The following is an 8,543-nucleotide window of genomic DNA, read 5'->3' on the forward strand; positions in this document are numbered from 1 at the left end:
ATGATTATGATTGCGAAAGCATGCATATGTTCCTCCCTCCCCTTCATGCTAAAAAGAAATGAATAGAGTGTAGACTGAATTATGTTGCTTAAATCATATTTGGACTAGAAACAAGAAAATAAAAGAAAAGAAGATGATGCAGGTTTTTGTAGAAGCTATCTAGATAAGAATGGCAGAAAGCTATGGATATTTTAGAGATATAGATGATATTTGACTGTCATACAGATTTTTTTCTAAACATTTTTCCTTCAGTGTTTTCAACCTTCAATAAATTCTACTTGTTTTTATTTTTCTAATCTGCATGCATTTTAAGTCACCACATATTTTCTTATGTAGAAATTTAATAGTTGTACTGCAAATGATGAACTATTTGCTTATTTCAAATCACAAATAAAATACCAATTGCATTTTATGAGTGAAAAGTAGACGATCCAGATCTAGGTTTTCCATTTGGGTTATGTGAGAGATGTTCTTGTGAAACTAAGGACATCGGGAAAATTTATCTTTGAAATAAGATCATCTCAATGAAGAATAATTTTTTAGGTCATATTCTTAATTGAGTAGATATACTTTCCGTTAGAAATAACCACCCCCTTTGAAATGACCCTGTTACTATCGGTGTTTGCTGTCCCTTTAACCACAGCTTTTGGCATTTTGATTGCTGTAGAAATGAATAGTACTCCACATTGCGGTACTCGCACCCATCATAAAAGGTAAATGAATGTTCTCGTAACACCAACTGGGATGGGGCAGATGTAGGAAGGAGGATTGAGCACGCAGGATAAACTGTTTCATTGACAAATTGAAACTGCGCCCTTAATACAGTGTTGTGTCTTGCTTGTCACCTATATCTGTTTTGTTTTATTCAAAGCTATTTCAAAAACACAAATACTCTTTTGAAACTGACAATCAAAATAACTCATTTCTATTATCTATCAGAGTTTGCCTTGCCATTGCTAGATTTCCTGTGTTGTTTTCTCATACTGTATGTACAGTTTGGTAAATCTTTTTTGCAGAGATACTTTATTCAAAATATGAAAATATGACTACAAAGAACTATCATTTCTGATTTGGGAGCAATGCATTGCTTATGGGTTTTTGTTTCATCATAGAAATTTGTGAAAGATCATTAATACTTCATTTTTAATAAGATTTTTTTTTCAATTATTGGTTAGGTCTCAAAAGGGTTAATATCATGGTATCACTACTGACATTTAAATCTTCAAACTAATTGAAATCCACTCTTCTTTATTAGAGTTTCTCTCCACTGTTGGCTCTACTCTCAGTAGTTTGCTAAAATCGCTTTTAAAAAGTAATAAATTGACTTTTATATGACCCACCAATTTCAAAAGGTATTTCAAAAGATTGTTCTCTTTTTGGAAGAGTAAAAGACTTGAAGCAACCTGATAATACATTTTTTCTAATAGCCTCACACCCATAAGGAAATAGTTATCCTTTTCCTGCACAGATCAGTCTTAACATCTTCTCTGCAGACATGTCTGAGTCTTCTTTGCAGTAGAAGAATTCGTATTCATGCACTGGACTATAAACTCCTCGAAGGCAGTGAATCCTTCATCTGTGCAATCCCCTATGATGCTTAGGACAAAGCATGATTGATAGTTTCATCTACCTCATAAGTCTGAGGAACATAAACGAGATAATGTGTAGCTTCTAATAGTTTGTGGTAAATGCCAAGTGTGCAATTAAAGTTAGCTAAAGCCACATACACTTTAAAAATATACACTGTTCTTGTTCGCCACGTATCTAGAGAATCTGGTAGCAACCTTGACATATAATAGGTGCTTAATAAATATTTATTAAGTTACATTGAGATTGGGCTAGAATTTACCTCTCCTAGGGCAGCTCTTTCTGCTAATCTTTCTGCTAAACCATACACATTTTTTTTTCTTTCAGCAAGTATTTATTGAAAGTTTCTTTTATATGCCAGAACCTAGCACTAGCACTATAAAGACGGTTAAAATAAATTCACTGTCTGTCTCACCTTCCAGCAAAGAAGACAGACACTTAAAACAAGTGGATATAATTCATTGTGGTATAAGTTTTGCAATCAATGTTTGTAGACAGTATTATGGGAACATAGAGAAGTAAGCTATGAATCAGAGATGGCTAAACTCATTTTAAAAATGAGAAGTTTGTTGAACAGAGAATGAAAGAAGAGCTTTGTCAGAATAGCACTCTGATAAGAAATTAATGCTTGAAATATCACATGGGAGAATTAGAAGCTTCACGTGGCTCATGCAGAAGTATACGGGGCCTTATTTTGAGTGCCAAGGTGTAAAGGGTTTCTTAGTACTGGGCTGAAGAGTCTGGATTCTTCTCTTTAGGCACAGGTGTTTAAGAAAGAAATTTGGTTGGATGGGAGATAGATTGGAGTAAGGAAGAAATTGAAGGTGGGGGAGAAGAATAGGAGTCTGATAGAATTTAGGAATGAGATGAGATGTTAACTAGGCATTGCAGTAGAAAATGGAGGGTGGTAAAGAGAGGGAGAATATGAAATATACTGTTCATCTTAAATTTTCTTACTGTCCCTGAGAAAGGGAACTAAGAAGAAAGCCAGAAAGCAAGGAGATCCGGATAAAGAAAGAGAAGCAAGCCGTAAAGAAAAGTCTGTTCTGTATGCTAGTTAGCTAAGAGCCGCCATCCTTCTCCCTCATAATATAGTCCATGATTCCCCACAGTTACTGTGGGATATTTTTGTGGATCTTGCAGCCCCTATCTACAGCCCACTCTCTGGCTGTCCAGATTTCTATCATCATCCTCTCACCCACATTGAAAGTGAGCCTATATCAGGGATCTTTCATTTTGTATATAAAAGATTGTTCATCTTAGAAACAGTGGTTATATGGTTGTCAGTCTTGGGAAAGTGACTCTGACCAGGAAAACACCGGGCCAGACAATCCTGTTTAGGGGCTGTTTTGAGGTAATGGGAGCTCTGTGTAAGTACCTTTCATATATCACTGTGTAGGTGACAACCCTTACAAAACTTATTCTTTCCAAATATTAAAGAAGAGATGGTTCACTGAAGAGAAAATATAAGAAGCTCTTATATGTATGAAAATGTTACTAGCCTCTCTAGTAATCAAGAAAAAGAAAGTAAGCACAGAATAGCATACTATTTTACAACTTTCAATTTGTAAAACTTAAAGTCAGATAGTACTAAGTGTTATTAAGGATATGGAATAAAGAGACCCCTGTCACATGTTGATGTGGATGCATTTTGATACAACCACACTGAGAGCAATTTGGCAATATCTGGCAAAGTCAAAAATCCCCAGTGATCTAGCAATTCCACTCTCATATGTTGATCCTTAAGAGAATGGTAGTCATTCAATGGAACTCATGTTAAAGAACTAAATGTTACATATATCAACATGGATAATATTGAAAAACAAAAATGATGAGCAAAACTTCAAGTTCAAAAATTAAAGTCAAGTTCCAGTTGCGTGTTTGGCAAGATGGCATCTCGTGAAAGATAATGACAAATTTATAAACTTAAATCTTATGAATGTATAATATTATGGATTTATTATAGGTACACGAAAAATAAAAGTGTAAAACATACACTGGACTTATAAATACCAACTTCAGAATAGTCTTTTTCTTGGGAGGATTGGGAAGTTCAGGAATGTTTGGGAGCTTTAATTGTCCTTATAAGTTTTAATCCATCATCATCAATCAGTTCCGCTGCCCGTTCAATTTTTCTTTTTGTCCATCAAAATAATTTTATTTAAATAATCCAAGAGAAAATGATTAGAGCTGAAACCAAGTTGAGAAAAAGGGACAGAGTATATGAGAGATTTGGGGTTAAGTTGCCAAGACTTAACAATTGGATGTATATACATTTGTGTGTATGTAGGAATAAGGAATCAAGGATAATTTAGTCAGGTTTCTAGCTTGGCATTGGACCATTGAGACAAAGGAAGAGGACTGAATTTGGAACTAAGAGAAATAGGTACCTAACTTTGTTTCAGTCCATAGTATACATTTTTTCATAAGCCTGAGAGATGATCTTAAAAACTTTTTCAGTAATCATTTATTAAATATCTGCCATGTACAAGGCACAATCAATTCAAAGAGGACCTTTAAATTTCTGCATAAAAACCCTATTTAGGAATATTTTTCTTTAAAGTTTATACCATTAATTTTTAAGCATCATAGTACAGTTACTCCTCCAGTAAATTCAATTGGGTAAGCAGTTTCAACTGAATACAGTTGAATGGAAGTATGTAGCCTTCATCAAGTTATTTAGTAACTATTTGAAAAAGAGTGAGACTCCATTAAAAATATCACACTGTATAAACTCATTTTATATTCAGAAGGGGATATATTTGCAAATTATATTCAGAAGAGAAATTAAAGGTAGTTATCGTGAAAACATCCCAAATATATGTAGTGCATTAATTAATAGCTGAGTAAGGATAACTTAAGACATTCTTCCTTAAAAGTTAATTAGTTCATATAATAGTAAATGTACAGCTATATGGATAATTTCAGCAAAACTTTAAATAGAAATAAATATTTTTATAAAATTAGAAATATTGATGTATTATCTTGGTCCACCTTTTTCATACCTTGTCTCTTGATTTGCCTTTGTAAAAGGGAATGGTCACAAGCACCAGTGGGTGGCAGAGAACCCAGTTACTGTGTGGGTGCCAGACTCCTGTTTAGTCAGAACATTTCAACCAAGCTTTTATTTTTCTAGGCCCCACCCAAGTCCTCCATTCAAAGTTCTACAGTTTAGTCCTGTTTCCAACAGAAACATGAGCTCCCAATCCAAAATCTCTGTATGGTCTCACTATTTCTCTTCCATAGATTTCTTTCCAAGACTATATAACAGACAAAGACCAGGACAATGACTTTGTCTTCCAATCCTGTGTGCTCAGGAGACCCTGTAAGCTCAGCTGGGATCCTTGGGTCCCTCAAGGGCATTAAACAAGGACCAGACTTTCATTATCTTGCCTATACTCTACCACACCTCAGTATACATCTATTATTTTAATTTTGCGTATATCCTCCAATGTCGAAGAAATAAGCCAAAGATCACAGTAAAGTAACAATAAAGGCGTAATTCTCTAGAGACTTGAAAAAGACGTCATTTGTTGCCTCAGTATGGCTGCCAGTCAGCCTCTTTGATGTGAAGCATCTGTTCTCTTCAAGGAAGCAAGAAAGGTCTGGTTCTCCTTTCTAGTCTGTGAAGTAGGAGGCGGTGTCATTTGTTGTATGGAGCCACAATCCCCGTGTTACTGGATTGCAAGCTACTGACTGCCTTTGTTAACATGCTGAAAATATCATCAGCTGTCTTCAATAAAAAAGGATGTGTGTGAGGGAAGACATCAACAGTTGTAGTTGGGTTTCTGTTCCCCAGCCTATGAGTCATGGCTGGCAAGCGGCAATGACACCCAATAAGTAATCAGACAACTAGTCACCTGGACTTCTTGAATTTCAGTTATACAGCCAGATAATGTTTAAGTCTGTTTAGGAAAATTTCCATGCTCTTATTTGATTATGGAAAGGCTTTTTATTACCTCTTCTTCTGTCTAACAATATTTAGTCATTTATGGCTCTGTTAATAGTTTCATTTGAACACTTACTACCTTCAATAATTGCGTGACCAAGAGAAGAATATTATTTTATGAAAGGATAGACATTTGATCTGATATATTTTGTTCTATAAGAATTTCATTCTCTTATAAGAAACTTCATTTTAAAAGCTATAAAATGATATAATCCAGGATCTGGAAATAACCTCTAGAACAATGCTTCTCGAATTTAATGAGCATACAAAGCACATAGGGATCTTGTTAAAATTCAGATTCCGATTCAGTAGGTAGCACCTGAAATCCTGTATTGCTCTCAAGTTCCTAAGTGAAGCTGATGCCGCTCCCCAAACTACAGTTTTTGTAGCAAGGCTAGACAATCTGAAGGCATTCAGTCCAATGGGCATTCACTAAGCTACCCATGTGATTGCTATGGAGGGGAGACATGACAGGCTTAAAAGATAAAGCCTATGTCTTTGAAGAGAGAAAACAACCATATCAAAAGAAAGTAGTCTATATCCAGTTTTATTCATAAATTTTTAATAAATACATAAAGTTATTTGTCAAACTAATTATTGACACTTTCAAAGCAGTTACCTGAGGCAATGATGCATATGTCACATTTGAGCACGTCAGTGTGTGCAAATTTCTTCAGTTTTCCATTCATGCAAATAAGAAGCTATAGTGATGTTTTAATAAGCATTACCTAATGTATGTTCATTGATTTTTAAGACTTTTTTTTACTTTATTAAAACAGATACATTCAAACCAAAATGATTCCTCTGAAAATAGAAATCTATAGTTGCTTAAAAATATTCAGTGATGTTCTTAAATATGCATATTTTCAGTTTACTTGGATTTTTATTCTTTAGGGAACACAATTAATATATGTGATCTTGCATGAGATCTGTTATTCCAAATTAATTTCATAATATCATTTTTTAATTATTTTTGTTCAGTGAGTAACATACTAGTATAAATAATGCAATATTAAAGTAATTCTAAAACACTATTATAATTTGCATTCAGATTCATTTTGATAACAGATTTAACTTCCTAACTTTATTCTTTTTAGAATAATATTAAGTTTGTTTTCATCATTTGATGATAGGGAGGCGACTCAAAAGTATTCCAAGGACAGAAGAACTCAGGCTGTAATTTAGTAATAACAGTAAAGCCTATTCATGTGGCTTGGTATATTTCATCACTATTTTCACATCCATCTCTTCCAGGTTTAACCTAAGAAAGGCTACAATGCTAGTAAAGGTAAAGCCAGTTCACAAATCCTCGGCATCTAGGTTCAGTATTTGTTCAGGCACACTGACAAGAAGATTCTGTTTTATGTTTTAGAGATAATGAGGGAATGGAGAGCAAAAAAGAAGAGGAAAAAGACAGTGTTTTTGTATTCTCGTATAATATCAACAACTCCAAGAAGCAAGTATTGTTATCATTCCATTTCTAGAAGAAACTGAGGTCTCAAATGCTCACTCAACTTGTCCAAGTGCACACATTTCTGGGGTGGCATTGGAACCTAGACAGTGTGACTCTATAACCTCTAAGTGCTTTTAATAATTCCCTTAAGTTGCAATTATATTTAGGTACAGACACTTTGATAATAAAGTGATTAAGAAATAACTATCCCACAGAACCATCTGGGCCTTCGTCACTGAGCCTCTTCTATATCTGATGAGTAAAGAGTGGTCTTTCCTCCCCATTTCCTTTCTTCCTACTCAAGATAGGAAGAAGTCTGAACATTCTATCTATTTAGGATCTCTAGTAATTCAGGTTGTGAATACACTTCACCATCAGTTTAATAGCTGTTTAGTGGGAGTTGTGCTAAACTCCGTGAGGAAACATAATTCAGATATGTGTTTAGACATTAGATTCAAGATAATAAGGGGTGGTGTGATAACAAAATTCTCTTAGGAAGACAGAGCAAGTGGCATTATTTTAGGTTTCCAATGTGGAGTTATTCATTGCATATGTAATTTAGAGCTATCTTTATTTGGATTGGTGTTTAAAATTCAATATTGACCATCTGTATTTTTCTTGATAAGTGTGGAGTCATCCTGATCAAAAGGTTTTTGAATGTCAGAAATAGCTTATATTTGCAACTCTGTTTTTGGAAAAGAAAAAAAAAAAAAAGATGTAGAAAAGTTGGAGAGAAATGCCAGTAGTAGAGTACTTAGAATTTTGGTATACATCCAGAGACATATTATCTAACCATTGAAATGAAAATTTTAAAATACATATAGCAACATAAAATCACAAACATGCATGTGCTAGACCTCAAGAAAAATGAGACAAGAAAAATGAACTTGACGTTTGTAGAGTATCTACTATGTGCATGTACTGTGCTACATTTATTTTCTCATATCTTTCTAACATATAAAAATGTTGATGTTATTTCAATATTTCATAAATGAAAGAATTGGGACACAGATATGTTAGGAGATGTCACCAGGGTCATAGAGGTCGAGCAAGAACTCAAATCCAAATCTCTTAAAGTCTAAATCTAATCATCTTTTCCCAGTTGGTTTATTCTGAGCTATTCAACCCTCACCCCAGCATTGTTTTGGTTGACTATAATTGTTTTTAGAGTAGAGAGTGAAGTCACATGAATTCAGCTGAAAAATGCATGCATTGTGAAAGTACTAAAGCATAAAAATAATTGTGAATTATTTTAGGCTGTATCAGAGAGTTGTCAGGAGAATTAACAGTTGACACCATCTGTAAAATGAAAACATAATCATAGAATAAATGCTTTGTATTATCTGATATTTGAAATATGCCAAAATATTAGCTGCTCTATGTTAGCCAGAAAGTTTTAGGGATGAGACAAGAGCAGAACAGCCCTTATTTGTAGATAGCAAGCAAAATATTTTCTCCCTTGGGAAGGAATTTTGTTGTTGGTAACTAATGTCTGAGAATTTGGAGATGGAACTCCTGTATTAAGCTAGTGCTACATAACATATATATATATAT

General features: G+C 34.1%; 1 protein-coding gene across 1 annotated transcript in view; it reads left to right on the top strand.

Annotated features, from left to right (window-relative positions):
• The window catches only part of TMTC2 (transmembrane and tetratricopeptide repeat containing 2), a 351,862-nt gene that overhangs the window by 339,820 nt on the left and 3,499 nt on the right, over positions 1-8,543 (top strand). The gene's annotated exons all lie outside the window — the stretch shown is intronic.

This window comes from Pteropus alecto, unplaced genomic scaffold (assembly GCF_000325575.1).
Source record: "Pteropus alecto unplaced genomic scaffold, ASM32557v1 scaffold76, whole genome shotgun sequence".
Lineage (NCBI taxonomy): Eukaryota > Metazoa > Chordata > Mammalia > Chiroptera > Pteropodidae > Pteropus > Pteropus alecto.